The sequence below is a fragment of the Protopterus annectens genome, chromosome 10.part0, assembly GCF_019279795.1.
Source record: "Protopterus annectens isolate FY-2018-M chromosome 10.part0, PAN1.0, whole genome shotgun sequence".
Classification (NCBI taxonomy): domain Eukaryota; kingdom Metazoa; phylum Chordata; order Ceratodontiformes; family Protopteridae; genus Protopterus; species Protopterus annectens.
Window position 1 is genome coordinate 913,369,820 of NC_056744.1, and position 17,135 is coordinate 913,386,954.

Below are 17,135 nucleotides of genomic sequence, written 5' to 3' on the forward strand. Positions count from 1 at the left end.
TACAATAAAGTGCTGTGTATTATTGTTATATAGGGTAAAAAGTTGTAAATGAAGAATTCATAAGTGAACTTGGAGTGAGAAGTAGTCTTCCTCAATTATATTAAAAAGAAAGAGAAGACTTTCCTGACGTCTTTTAATATTTCAGGATTTCTTGCAACATTAGGAGATAAGGGCCGGGATTCACTAGTCCTCCATGTAAGTCTAACTAAGTCTTACACGGAAACTGCAGTGTAAGGGTATGATGTCAGAGCATCATGCATATTCATGAGGGGGCGCTGACTCAACTCTAAGGCTTACACGGAGTGTGCATGAGTGCAGGGGGCATGTCAGACTGCCGAGCAGTCCAAATATCCACGCCCCTGCAAGTGCTAAACTGCAAATGTCAACTGAAATGAGCGAGTACGCTCAAATGTCCACATACCCAATACTACACTCCCCCACATTCTAAATCCCTGTACAAGTTTAAAATGTAAAGGTTTCCTTTTTTTTTTAATTATTCCCGATATAGCTGCTCGCATTTGCACGTGCATGTGTGGGTTTGCCCATTGCTTAGCTACAGTTAGCAGTGTAGACATCAAAGAGGATAATAAACTATTTATATGCAAATTAAGCCAAATAGCAATAGCATAGTGGTAGAGCCCTCGCACAAAGAGGAGGCATTCCTGGTTCAAGTCCCGCCACTCACCTACCTATTTTCTGTCGGAAATATGTGCATAAAAAGAATTCCTGACATTTACCTTTTAAATCTCAGTAAAATGCATTGAAATGGCCTATGTGGTAGTGAATGATATTTAATATATATATATATATATATATATATATATATATATATATATATATATATATATAAGCATGTGGAATGGTCATGCATACTGATAAATGCATAAGTAACGTATCTTAAGCAATGTGAAGTACTACTAAGCAAAGTTTACTAGTATTAAGCACAGCTCAGTACAACTGCTCATAGCTTAGCACTGCTATAACTAGCGCAATAGTTTTGTGCGGAGCTGCGCATCACGCCAACTAGCACAAACAAAACATGTTCGCGCGGAGCTGCGCACCGCGCTAACCAGCACAACATCGGGCAACGTCGGGCAGCGTAGATCAACGTAGAGCAATGTAGAGCAACGTCGAGCAACGTTGGGCAAAGTTGAGCAAAGTCGACTAAACACAGCCACACCTCCAAGCCAGTCTGGCCAGTAGTAAAATAAAAAGCAATGGCAGGCCTCGAACCCGGGATACTGTGCACCATAAGCACAGTACTAAACCACTACGCCATGACAGCTTTAAATATGGATGCATTTCCAAAACACTCATATATATCAATGGAAGTTTACCCATTGCTAAGCAGGTTTGCTCTTAGCTGAGAATTTTCAAAACCAGCCAATCACAAATAACTGCGGGAAATGAGGCATATTTAAGCTCCATAGGTGGGAATAATTGCCATAACTGGTTGTAGCTCCCATCTGCAGACAGTATGGCCGGTGTTGGAGAGGGCTCTTGTTTTCGAGCACAATGGTGGGGCATTGAGGAGTCAAAAGTAATGGTTTGGCTCCTTGCCCATCATCATAATGCAAGACTCCTGCAGGGTCAGTTTCAGGGCACTGAATACAAAGCAAAAGCCTGGAACCATCTAGCACATGATCTCACCAGTGCCACAGGTGTCCCTCATACTAGTGAGCAGGTCAGACACCACTTCTCAGACCTGAAGAGACGCAAGAAGGACCGACTGAACCAGTGGATACAGGAGGCCCGTCAAATGGAAAATGCCCCACTACTGAGTATGTAGCCATGGAATGAAGTATGTAAGAATTGCTATAGTAGTCCATGTTATGGGTAGGTATGTCTCAATATCCCTTCATTTACTTTACAGCTGCAGGTGTCCGTGCTGCGAATCAGCAAGCCTATGCAGATAGGCTGCAAGGCTGCGCCACCAGGCAGGTTAGTAATTATTCTGCATGTGTTGTCATATAAACGAAGTGAGAGAGCCTGAAAAAGAGTGCTGTAACCCATTAATAAAGGTATAATGAGTGTTGAATAACTTCTCTGCATGTATTGTTATATAAAATAAGTGAGACAACATGAAAAGGTGTTGTAACCCATTAATAAAGGTATAATATGTCTTGAATAAAAGACCTCTGCATGCACTGATATATCAAATAAATGAGAGAGCCACTAGAAAAGTGTGTAATGTAATAAATAAAGGTATAATTCCTGCAGTGTGTCCGTGTCATTTTCTTCGATATGTTGTTGTACCCTTGCATTATAGAAATAGTACTGTTGTAGTAAGCGCAGTCAACCCACACATGGGTAGGCCCATATAAAGTGGATGAAGGGAGTGCCAGTAGCTGTTAAGCATATATACAGTCCTCAACTGTCGGTTCATGGCCGGCATGTACAGGTTAATCTGGCATATGAGTAGCTTGTTATTCTGCGCCTCAGAAATGTCAGTGTGCTGCTAGAAATGTAGGGGGCTGTCAACATATACCTGATAATGTCACCTGAGCACATACAGGCATGTAGATATTTAAATATAAATGAAATATATAAATATGTAGCAGTAACATATGCATCCAGGACAGTTTGTATGTCAGATACAGGTCAGGTATATCAAGAACTAGCAAAACCCATTTTACAATTTAACAGACATTGCCCAGTGTAATAATACATGTAGGGGATATATAACTGCAGTCAATAGGAATGTAGTGTAAACTACAAGTATATATAAGTTGTTAATGGAGGTATGTTTTTACACCCTACTGTATGTGCCTAAACAATGCAATTCCACACCTCAGTGGGTATGTCTAATCTCATAACATTTGTTGGGACAAATATCTGCATTTACTTTGATGCATGGGCCCTGTTCACATACCACAATATTGGTGGCCTGTTGCCATCAATCAATCCTGCATGCTGTTGGAATGTCCACTGTTGTTCTATATATGCATGTGTTATGCTTGCTGATCAACTGTTGGAACTCTGGTGTGTTGGGTTAATGGGAATACTACTGTATGCTGTTACAACTAAACTGGAATGCTGTTGGCTATTACTAACCCATATTATCATTAAATCCTCCTAAACATAGAATGCATGGGAAGGCCGGTCCCAGCGGACCCACCTGTCCAACCTCAGCTGGCTATGGCACCTGGCACCAGCAGGTCCAGTGCCCAGCCCGGGATCCCCTCCTCCATTGGTCCTGTGCCACCTTCGTGTGGAAGCACTGCAGGGGATGGGGCTAATCCCCCCGTGCAAGCATGGCCGGAGGAGGGCCACCTATCACCCTCCAAATGGTCCGGGCTGTGGTGCATAGGGAGATTGAGCGTTCAGTCGCTGATCCTCTACGCCAGCTCGAGGCAAGAGTGGCATGACTCACAGGTGATCCGGCCACTCCTATGCATCCCTCAGCAGAGCCACCCTCCGGGCTGTGAAGGTGCAGTGGTGACTGCCCATGGGTGGGGATCTCAGTTCCACTGTTGCCATCTGTGGGCTCATGGGTTTGCGATTTCCAAACACCCTTCCCCGTCAATGGGGTTCACCCACCCCATGTGTCATATTCCGCCCCTGTATGTGTCTTGTTTGTCTTGTCTGTTTACCTCCCCAACCAACCTCCCCAAATATACCTACTTTCCCTACCCCACATTCCACTCTCACCTGAAAAACAAAATGGGCAATCTGCTCCCACAAAAAAATTACGCCCCATACATAGCTGCCCATTTTGCACACATGTCCGCTGGACACATAAACTGAAATTTAATTGGCAGTACAACATACTTCTTTGTCCTCACCCCTCTCTCAGGGGTGGAAGGTTTCAAATTTCCATCCAAGTTATTAGTATATGCACAGCTGTTGCTGTTAAAGAAATTGTCAGCTATGGACCTTCCCTACACCCGTCCTGCACATCCCGAGCTGTTTTCCCTACTGTCTTTCCCTCTTTGTGCCCCTTTTTCACCACTTTCCTATCTCCCCATTTTCTTTTCTTTCAAAGAAATGAGCGCCGGGATTAGCGGGAGTAACCACTTTTAAGCAGTAGTTAGTGGGTTTGCGCGAGTGTGCACCTGTGTGCGCTTAGCTAAGTATTGCTAAGCATCGCGCAAACCCACGCAAACCCGCTTACAACTGCTTAAAAGTGCCTTAGTCACTCTGTATGTCAGGGCCCTTGTTCTGCTCAGCAGCAAAATAAAATATCTCTGTCAGTCTCGAACCCTGGACCTTGTACACACTAGACTGCATGAAGTACCACTGAGCCATGGTAAACATGCAACAAATTGGTGCTGCAATCAATATATCATGCATCAGAATGAGTGAATGCAAAGGACAAATAGGAATGCCATAACACAAATCCTGTTCTGTGGATCCTTACCAGCAGTTCTTGTGGAATTGCATTACATGACTGTGAAAAGAGAACCAGCCATACTAGCAGGAAATAATGTTACAGCTGCACTTTACAACCCCCACACAGTATCATAGTAGGACAAACACTAGCATATCTGATTAGGGTAGAGGCCATACTTCGTAAATGTGACTAAATTTCAGGCATGTCCCTGATTTTAAGACAGGTTTTAGCTGTGTCACTCTGAATCCCTCTGAAAGCTACTGACATTAGGCAGAAAGGTGGTGAATTACACTTAATGAATAATGATAATAAGTAAGAGTTGGACATGTTGGGCAGAAAGGTGGTGAATTACACTTAATGAATAATGATAATAAGTAAGAGTTGGACACCGCTTGTACTTCAGGAAATGTGTATTAATCCATGGGCTCTGTTTCTCTCAAAGTCCCAACTTAATGTCTCTAATATTGTAAAGATGTACCTCACTTCTACCTACTTTTCCCTGAGTCTGTTCAAATATGTACCTGAGTGTTTGAGAGGCCTGGCAGAGGCAGAAACACACAGGCATATCAGCTATTCTGCTGTTACACACTGTGCAAATAGCTTTGGAAGGAGTTCCAGAAGCATACCCTTATGTAGGAGTACAACAGTGAAATATCAAGGGATGTAGCCATGTACTGGTAGCAACCAACTATGACAATGCCATTGTTCCAGTGCTGAAAAGACCAGTGTGGTGCACAGAAAAAGAATAACAGGCTAACCTCTGGCTACCATCTGGATAGGTCCACATTTGGGAGCTACGCCGACAGACTACTTGCCTTGGTAAACTAACAGGTACACAGCAACTCTTTAAGTCCAGCAAGATAAAGTTCACACATTAATACATAATGCTCTCTGTCCTTCTGCACCCCTACCCAAATGTACAATAAACCTGTGTGTTCAGGGTCTACCAAGGATGTAGGTAGGCATACTCAGTACTGAAATTTGTCCGGTTTTCTTGAGCAGCCTGTGCTAATGTCAACAATAAAAAAGCAAAAACTGTTCAAAAGTGGGTAAATTAATATTCACAGTATAGCACTTCACAAACAGTTCATGTGCCAAATGAATACATCTCAATAACTACTTTTGCATGGCAGTTAATTGTATAAGTAGAAAAAAAACTACATACACCCATGTATCTTGCGTTAGTATTTGTAGGGGAGATTACAAATCTACACTGACAACTGTGTAGTGGAAGTGGCAACATTCAGGTCTGAGTACAACATTTAAATCTCTGGCTACACCCCTAGCTTCACATATAAGAAATATACCAACCTTCTGACTTACACAACAGTGTCCACAGCAAACAAGAATGGGCCCCACTTTGGAAAGCTGAAAGGGTTATGCCTACCTGACATATCAATTTATAGCATTGGGTTGCCATGACAGTGAGTACTGCAATTACCACACAGCAGGCTGCATGCAATTACCAAATGGTGGCCACCAATTGGTGCAGAGGCCATCACATGCACATGTGCAGATACCTATAAAAGCAGGCTGTACCTGCTGGCCACACATGCAATCATCCCATTGGAGATGCTGAGAGAGAGAGAGAGACAGACAGAAACAGAGACAGAGACAGAGAGAGAGCTGCACACCCCCACCCACACCAGTGGAAAAAAATAAATAAATAAAAACAATAAAAATCTAAAATAAAGCCAAAGATACAGCAAAGTGAAACTACAAATACATACAAAGGAAAGGTATGTAAGAGATATGTATTTACTGGCATGTAGTAGATGTATTTGAAGACTACTTTACATACTTTGAAACATCAATATGTGGCAGCAGTACATATCTATGCACAGATGCCCTGCATAACTACTGCCATGGACAAATCAGTGTGTAGCTGTGTGCAGTGGGACATAACTGTGATATATGTAGCTCAGCATTAAATGTCAAACATCTGAACCATGTAATCTGTGTTCTGTACAGTAGTGTGGACAATGGCTGTTTACTGGTATATGACATGTGGTGGTTAAACGCTGTGGGTGTGATTTGTTAGGTTTGCAGTGTCACAGCCAGTGAGGCCTGCTAAAGCCACATGGGCTGAGAACACCTTCAATGATTTCGCACAAGACTGTTCAATATCATTACATAACTGTATACCTCCCATACTTCGCATAATTGATATTCCCACCATGACAGGTGAACTGTATATGTGCCTATATGTATATCTATATGTACAGCAATGGATATTTATATGTATGTGTATATATATATATATATATATATATATATATATATATGTGTGTGTGTGTGTGTGTATATATATATATATATATATATATATATATATATATATATATATATATATATATATATAAATATATATATATAAATATATATACATATATATATATATATGTATATATGTATATATATATATATATATATATATATATATATATATATATATATATATATATATATATATATATATATATATAGAGAGAGAGAGGCAGGGAGAGACAGAGTCACATTTACTGCGACAGATGCCTGGTGACAAAGCCATGGCCTCAAGCTCAATGTCTGAAATACATTCGCATCCCTTTTGCTAAAAACTCTGTACCCATGAACTACCACATAGCTGGTAGTCAACTTAACACCGACAGTGTGATAAGAGACCATGGGACACAGGTGGACAGTAGTCTCACCCTTGATAATCACAGTGCTACACTAGTCATGTAATATGTCTACATGGCACACCTTATCACAAAAGCTGTGTCATCCAGGGAAAAAGAGGTCAGTGTTCCCCTCTACTCATCACTCACAAAACCCATTATAGAGTACAATGCCCCTTCTGGTATGTACCTCACAAGACATCTACAGCAACTGGAAAGGCCACAGACATATCTCACAAAGATCAATACTGTCCTCAAACAGGTGCCCTATGCATACCGTCTCACCAAACCACAGCTACACTGTGTTGCATACCGGCAACCCAGAGGTGACCCCTGCCTAATATACAAAGCTATGTCAAACCCAGAGCTGTTGGACATGCTCCATGTAAACAGATCACTATCCCTACTAGCTACACGCTCTAGGGACCTAAACCTTGTCTCCACAATAGACAGAACATGCTGGAGGGATAGATTCCTATCTCAGAGACATTCCACACTGTGGAACAAACTACCTAGCAATAGCAAACAAAGCTCCTCAGTAGCACCCGTCATGAATAGTCCTGATGATTGGATGTGAGATAGGAATTACACCCCGGGAATCACCTCTGTGGCTCTGCTTGACAGGGACACATGGAACTAAATTACTTGGGTGTCAAAGGCCAGGGTACCGTCTGGCTAGGCTTCTATAGGCCCTAGGGCCAATAGCCTATAACCTACCTATGAACCAATACACATCCACATGTACTTGTTGCAATAATTGCTATGTGAGGTTGCCTGAGTGTGATGGTGAATATGTTGGTGAATGTGTTACAGTTGTGTACATGTGGGATAGCTTAGTGGGAAATTGTTTCTGTCATGGTATTATGTGTCCTAGCCCTGATTCCAGCAAAAGATGTGTATGCTATTGCTAGCCAGAAAAAGCAGTATGGCATACGGTCCAAAGTAGTCCCTTTGTGTTAACTGGGGTGTGCCATGGGAGGATAAAGCAGTACATGTATGCTCATTGATTAGTACTGCTGGTGAATCAAACACCTGTATTAATTGTAGTACTACCTGAAGCTGTAGGCCTAATCAGCACAGTATGGTGTACGTCCACATTGCTTGGAAACACTGTTCTGTGTGTTCCCTGTAGTCCTCACAGATTACATACCTCAGGCATAAGGGTTTGTAAGTACTGACACACAGTACTGTATGGTACACACGTAAAGCTCATCTGGGTTGCCATACCTCTGTGTCCTGTATGTATATCTGATGTGTGTGTGGGTATGCCTGTAACATGCCCCGGTCATATGTGTGTTACAGGATATAAATGGGTATCTAGCAACATGTATAGTCTAATACAGCAGTATGCCTCCTATATTCACTAATGTGTACATATTGTAGGCAGGTGTTTTCCATCAACAACTAGTGTGGTATACTGGTAATACTGTAACTGGACTTTACAATCATTGCAATGGATTACATATATCATTATGCGTTAGCTGGATATATACCTACTGTAGCTGGGTGGTGCATTGTGTCGCATACAGTGTGCCATGTACTGTTGCATAGTCTTACATAGTGGTTTATCTTTGTTGCTGTGCAGAAAATGTTTTAATATATAGAGCATGTCAGGCAGTGTCAGGCAGTTGTGGGTTGAGCACTGATATGTGGTATTGAAAGTGTGTATCTTCTGACAGGCAATAGTTTGCTATTTATGTCAGTTCAGTGATATCTGTACTGTAGAATGTTAAGTGTGCCACATGACTTGCTCACACATATTGTTTTCTTGTCTTCCAGGGCCATGTCCCACCATCGCAATCCTGCATACAGACGTGCAGAGGATGAGATACTGGTCAACTGTCTCATCGAACAGTACAACCTGCTATTTTCAAGAACCAGCCAGGACCAGCATGAGCGGACTGCGCTGTGGCAAGATGTTGTCCGTAGGATAAATGACATAGGCACACATAACCGGACTTATGAGCAGGTACAACATCACTGCAGTGATTTACTTAGACATCTGCAACATACGTGAAAACCAAAAAACGAAAAAGACACACAAAGTAGCTTCTTCCACTGGAAATTTAATGAACGATCTGGTACCTCGGCAATTCGCCTTCAAAGGATCACAGTTCAATAGATTTCAGCATCAACCTTATATACCATTTAAACATCAATTATTCAATTAATCAAGTGATGCAATTTCTATTAAGAAATAAATTTCACCTTAAAGTGATCTCTAAAACAAAATATATACATACTTTCAGAATGTTTTAAACAAACTTCATTTAAAACAATTAAATCCAACAATAATTATAACAGCTTATGATAGTTGAAATAAATATTATTATAATACATAAATAAATATATAAAAATTATAAACATATGAAATAAATATAAATATGTAAATAAATATACTTAATATTTAATATTTAAATATATTATAAAGCCAGTTCCTGATTCAACCCATAAGGCTTCAAAGTGTTGAATTTAATAATCATTCTAGTCTCCAGTTCCAAAAGTTTACCTACAACATCATCTCCTCTAGAAATAAAAGGTCTTCCTAGTACACTGAATGTTAAACTATCACCACACCCCCCATGATGATCAATAAAATGCTTTGCCACAGGACTGGAAAGGTTGACATTTCTTATATCCTTAAGATGTTCAAGCACCCTAATTCTAACCATTCTTTTGGTTTGTCCAACATACCAAACATTTGAACAAGAACACCCCAAAATGTACACTACACATGTGGACCTGCAGTTAAAGTATTCCCTATGAATATGTTTGATATTGTTAAAACTATCTACATTCAAAACCCTAGAACAAACACTAAAAGATCCACATGCAAAGGTGCCTGTTCTGATAGAAAATATATAACCCTTTTGTTTAGATTTAAAATTGAAATTCAAAATTTCTTTTAAATTCTTTCCCCTTTTAAAAGAAAAATTAACAGTATTAGGAAATAACTTGCCAATTACTTCATCCTGACAAATTAAATACCAAAATATTTTTTTTTTTTTTTTTTAATAGTAGTAGTCATTATTTGGGCAATGGGTGTGGCATATGCGCATCATATGCCGTTATTTATATGGATTTTTTTGAAAGAAAATTCATATATTCGAGTGAATTTTTCAAAAATAATGTGATTATGTATAAGCGATACATAGATGATTTAATTTTCATCTGTAAAGGGGAAATTTGCGAGTTTTTAGATTTTTTTACTATATTGAATGACAATGAACATAAATTACAATTTTCCTATGAGCTTAATAGGAGTGAGATTAATTTTCTTGACTTAACTCTTTTTGAAATGGACAATAAAATACATTTCAGACCTTATAGGAAACAAACATCAGTTAACATGTTTTTACATTCCACCAGTATGCATCCCCAGCATTTGATTAATGCTTTGCCTTCAGGGGAGTTTCAAAGAATCCGTAGTCATACGAGTGTTAAAGAAGAGCTGGATAAGGAATTGAATACAGTACTTTCCAGGTTGTTGGAAAGGGGATATGATTATAATCACTTATTACGGTGTCGTGATGGACAGGCAAGTGAGCATACTAGGGCTCCGAGTCTAGTAGAAGATACCAAACATTTGGTTATTAATAATGTTGCTGAGAAAACTGATGTTAAGAAAGTATTCTTTGTAATGAAATTCACCCCTTTTCACAAAATAATGACTACTACTATTAGAAAATTTTGGTATTTAATTTGTCAGGATGAAGTAATTGGCAAGTTATTTCCTAATACTGTTAATTTTTCTTTTAAAAGGGGAAAGAATGTAAAAGAAATTTTGAATTTCAATTTTAAATCTAAACAAAAGGGTTATATATTTTCTATCAGAACAGGCACCTTTGCATGTGGATCTTGTAGTGTTTGTTCTAGGGTTTTGAATGTAGATAGTTTTAACAATATCAAACATATTCATAGGGAATACTTTAACTGCAGGTCCACATGTGTAGTGTACATTTTGGGGTGTTCTTGTTCAAATGTTTGGTATGTTGGACAAACCAAAAGAATGGTTAGAATTAGGGTGCTTGAACATCTTAAGGATATAAGAAATGTCAACCTTTCCAGTCCTGTGGCAAAGCATTTTATTGATCATCATGGGGGGGTGTGGTGATAGTTTAACATTCAGTGTACTAGGAAGACCTTTTATTTCTAGAGGAGATGATGTTGTAGGTAAACTTTTGGAACTGGAGACTAGAATGATTATTAAATTCAACACTTTGAAGCCTTATGGATTGAATCAAGAACTGGCTTTATAATATATTTAAATATTAAATATTAAATATATTTATTTACATATTTATATTTACTTTATATGTTTATAATTTTTTATATATTTATTTATGTATTATAATAATATTTATTTCAACTATCATAAGCTGTTATAATTATTGTTGGATTTAATTATTTCAAATGAAGTTTGTTTAAAACATTCTGAAAGTATGTATATATTTTGTTTTAGAGATCACTTTAAGGTGAAATTTATTTCTTAATAGAAATTGCATCACTTGATTAATTGAATAATTGATGTTTAAATGGTATATAAGGTTGATGCTGAAATCTATTGAACTGTGATCCTTTGAAGGCGAATTGTTCATTTACTTAGACATGTCCGGCAGCGTGCGTCTGATGTCCGTAGGCAACAGCTTGCCACAGGTGGTGGGGTTGCCACCCATCCACCCTTCACCAGAGTGGAGGAGCTGCTCCTGAGCCTGGGGGCTCCTGGCCAACAACAACAACAACAACAACAGCACACATGCATCATCATGGAGGCCGGAGCCCCCCCAGCAAGTTCACATGGAGCGTGCAGGTAAGTTGGCATACCTGTAGACTACTGTTACCTCTATTGTTAGATCATGAATATGTGAGATGTGTACTGTGTAGTTAGAAGATGTGGAGCCTGGTGTTGTTCAATACTGATAATTTGGAACATGATGTGTAGACCTGTGACTGTCATCCATTGTGCTACTGTAAGATTGCAAAGCCACAGTAGCAATGCCACAGTTGTTGCCACTGACAAACTGTTTCATATCCTTGTAGGGCCCTCTGGTGTGACAGCAAGGCAGCAGACCCATACCGGTGAGTGTGTTCTACACTTAATATTGCTAATAAAATGTGCATGTCATACGTGAGGTGTAGGCCATGTACACATGTAACACACCTATGCATAATGCATGCTGTGCATGTTTGCTGTGAGACTATGCACATCTCAGTAACGTGAGTGGCTGCCTCAAACACATGCAATACACAGAGCATCCCAAACAATTGTGGCTACACTACACTGGACATTGGATAGGCAGTCGATACACATGCACATGACATACACAACTCCGTCATACGCAGTACATGTTAATATGCTACACATGGCATATTCAGACACATGCTGTAAGGTCACACTCCAGTATCACAAATGTCATCCACACAGCACACATCATATACCTGAGGGGTAGAGGCCTATCAAGGGGCAGTGCGGCACTCTCCAACACGCAACACATTCATGTTAGGCAATGCTCCCTATAGGGCACCTTACAAACCCATGTAACAAGTGGCTGTGAAATGGTGAATGTAGCCATGGTACTGCAGTTCCGGTACAGCATGGTATGTGCCGGTCTGGCACACATTAGTAGCCTTGTGTGACCACATGATGCTGCATGATGATGGCTCATGGTACTACACCCCAACCAGTTACAGTGACCACAGTACCACACATAGCATTAACTGCTATGCACCTCAAGTTTGTGTGTGTGCAAACATATGCACTGATACACATTATGCATAGCAATCACCATTTGTACAAAGTGACACATATATGTCATGTAATGCTATTGAGTGCATAGGTCACATGACACACACTGTGTATGTGTGAAGTTTAACGTTGCAGTTGTGTTGTAGCATGCCATGTCATGACTGGCACTGGCATGTCCACAATATGTCCTACACTCACCATAACCACTGTACAATGGCTATGTTGAGCAATGGTATTCCATCAGGTATACATGCACCACTCTTCTGTGTGTATACATAGCATGCATATGCTAAACCTGTGTCCACAATCATCTGCTAAAGACACAGACGTACTAATCAGAAATTGATATCTATGTGACACACAGATACACATCTAGCCATGGTATGTATACCTGTGAGTAATGGTGTACAAGACATTGCAGAGCTTTTAAGACTTGCACAGCAATGTTGTGTCCATGTACCCATTGCGTTCCAGGGTGAGGCCGATCACTGAGCAACAACACACATGCATCAAAGCCATGTATACTGTTATTAGCAAGGGCTGTCTACACCCGCACTGCATGCTTTTGAGCAACACACGTCCTGCATGCTGACACGTGTGATATAACTGTTTGCCTTGTGATACTGTACCCCACCATCACCCGCTATTGAGTATGTTCTGGATTGCTGGTGGTGTGTGTGTGTGTGTGTGTGTGTGTGTGTGTGTGTGTGTGTGTATGTGTGTGTGTGTGTGTGTCTGTTTTAGTGAGGAGTGCATTTGTGTGCATGCGTGCATGTGTGCATGTGTTCATGTGTGCATGTGTTCATGTGTGCCGACATCATGTACAGGTCGTAAAGTGTGTTTCCTGTCTTCCTCTCACAGGTGCTGACTTTGGGCTGGTTCAATGCAGCGGGCAAACCAATGTCACTGAGCAAAATAGTGATGATAGGTGTGTTGAGGCACAGGCATGCTTGGCAGGGTCTGTCGTTGGGCCACCAATCGACAGTACACAAGTGTCCACCCCATCCATGCACACAGTCATACTGCCAATACATCCATCACCAATGCCCTTAGCTGAGGGACAGCATACAGTCAGCATTGGCCAGGGCAGTGTGTTATCCATGGCACATGCATCCCAACACAGCAGCCATACCCAGATGTCTGGAAGGGTACCACATAGGCAGATGTCCAGGGGTTCTCGCCAGAGCACTGCTGCTCATCATGCCACTGGCAGATGTGCCACAGATCTGACAATGTCACGCATGTTCCAGGCTGTCATGGAGGCACAGGCACGTATGGAACGGTACACCACACAGGGACTAAGGGCACAGAGGGCACATAACACTGCCGTAATTGACAGTGTCCATGACCTAGCAGGTGCCATCCGTCATTACACTGAGGTCACAGATAGACATTGGGGAGAGACATTAGATGTCCTCTGCAATGTCATGTCCATGTGTCAGGACAGTGCGGGATGGTTGAATCGTCAATGTGGATGCATGCTAGCAACATCAGCAGTTGGCAGTCACCACGGACATCCCACAAGTCACAGCTGCTCCCGTAGTGCCAGTACCAGCCCCAGCAATGTTGAGGGTGGGCTGTCGATAGAATGTCCTAGAAGACCATGTGCACGTGGCTCTGGACAGTTCCAGTAGGGACCTGGGTCCAGTGTACATCCATCTACCTCTGGGGATAGTACCCAGTCTGGCTTAGTACCTGATAGTGTCAGTAGCACCCCTGCCAGACACAGGTACCATATCCGTGGCCAGAGACGGTGATCTGTAAAGCCTGGCAGGTACAGTCTGTGGCTGTCCCACAAATACCCGTATATGGCAGCCACATGGTGGAACTGTGTGCATGCAGACACACACACACACACACACACAGGAACCAGGCACCTAGGGCTAACACATAGCTGCACAGATTGCATCAACATTGGCCCAAAGCAGTACTCTTGCCCCTCACACACACACACACACACACACACACACACACACACACACACACACACACACAAATACATGTCGATTGGATGGCTCACTGTAGGCCTCTGGCAAACCAACAACACACCCTGTGCATATGATGAAACCTGTGCCACCTCCTGTCATCTGTAACATCGATGCAGGAACAGACTACCATGGTGCTGATGCACAGGGTGACTTTATAGCAGTACAGCAATGTTACCATGTTGTCAGCAGTAGAGTGTAATGATATGCTTGAAGGTGTAGCTGAGCAGGCATGATGCATTAAAGCTATGATTGTCATTGTAGTATTGTATACACCAGTGTTAGTTAAAATAGTGTATTGTCTGCCCATGTGCCACTTGGCTGATGTGTGTAGTATTGGCAGCATGTGTTAGAGAGTGGACAGTATGTGTGGGATGTGTGTAGCACAGATTTGCAGGTGTACATTTGTGAACATGGTGGAGGTGCACTGTCTACATGTACGTGCATAGTGGACACATGGGCAGAGTGACATGCCCTGTATTACACAGTAACACTACATAGTTTCTATTGGTGGCCAGTATGCATTGTACTACACACATTTCAGAACCTGACTACACATGTGTGTATGACATGGTTTAACACTGTGCTGTGGGTGATACTGTTACCATCTCTCATTGTTCTGCATGCTGGTAGTATACATAACTTCAACAGCCTGACCATAACCAATCGTTAGACGATGTCTTCATGACTGACACACAGCTGTAGGACACACAGCAAAGTTTGCATCCTTCAGGTACTATACTATGCCAGTAACCAGTGGTATTCACCTGCACCCATTACTGAGACCACTCCTGTCTGGCATATAGCTCTCTTAGGTACAAGCAATCACAGTAGGGATATGTCCATCCACATCTGGTAATGCATACTGTGGCCTATAATGCATTCTCCAGATGACACACACATCCTCCACATGGGTACCATATAGACAGATAACTGTTGTCAAATCCATGCTGTAAAGCTATTATCCAAACTAAGCATAGTCATCCACCTTTACGGAACATCGTATCCCCACAGTACCACATAGGTGGTAGCCACCAACATGATGAACAGGTACCGATGTGTACATGCAACCAAGTGTTACATCATCTCTCCTTTAATAATCACATTTCCTAAGGTTTTTTGAAATACCTCGGTGGATCACATAAGCAATAAGGGGTTTGCATGCATATCCACAAAGGTTGTTGTACACCTATAATGAACAGCCATCATTGACAGACTTTGCTGTGTTAGAACCGGTCTAACATATACCTCGGCCATAAACCCTCACTCACATAATTCAATGGTAACCGTAATGAGTGTGTGTGACATGGATGATGTAGGCCAGGGATAACTGCAGTGGCTGGCCTTGTCACAAGCATACAGATGTGACCTAATGTCTGGGAAGCAGCAACACAGTCTGGCAAAGATGACAGTTGTGTCCTTGGAGACAGCAGGGTTCACACACATGCAATAATTGAGGTAACATGTACATATATGTATTTGCCACACAGCTACCTCACATGTGCAATTCATACTGACATGTCATACAGTAGTAAAAGCAAAACCCACGACACATTGACCAACAGTGCTACACACATACTCACCGAGTGCAGGACTCAAACCCCTACCTAACTACTTCATGATACTAGTGCAGTACGCATTAACACAGCATGATATACACATTACTGTGAGTTTTCTTTTCCACAGGTATGTTTGAAGGATGGAGACATCATCAGACCTGACAAAGATTAGTATACCACTTTTAAGGTGTATGAGTACTCCCCAAAAAGGTTGCTCCTCTCCAAGGAGATCACACACAAACAGACACACACACTTGTTAAGTGCAGGATTCAAACCCCTACCTAACTGGTTTATGATACTACAGGAGTACGCATCTACACGACACACTATACACATTACTGCGAGTGTTCTTTTCCACAGGTATGTTTGAAGGATGGTGACATCATCAGACCTGACAAAGATTAGTATACCACTTTTAAGGTCTATGAGTACTCTCCAAAAAGGGTGCTCTTCTCCAAGGAGATCACACACAAACTTGTCAAGTGCAGGATTCAAACCCCTACCTAACTGCCTTATGATACTACAGGAGTACACATTTACACAATGCGCTATACACATTACTGTGAATGCTGTTTTCCACAGGTATATTTGTAGGTTGGTGACATCATCAGACTAGACAAAGTGGGTTACATTAGGTGACATTGGGTTGGCTACATAGAAGGAGTATTTAAACACTTTGGCCATGTGGTCATCAAAGAAGAGTGTGCTATCTAACTGTGTCCCCAGGGCCTTCATGACTTTCTCCATGCATACTGGAGTACCACCTATGTGGTAATTTGTTTGCACTTTGTTTTAGCCAAAGGGGATGACTATGCATTCTTTGCCATTCTTCTTGGGGCATTGTTTTGACA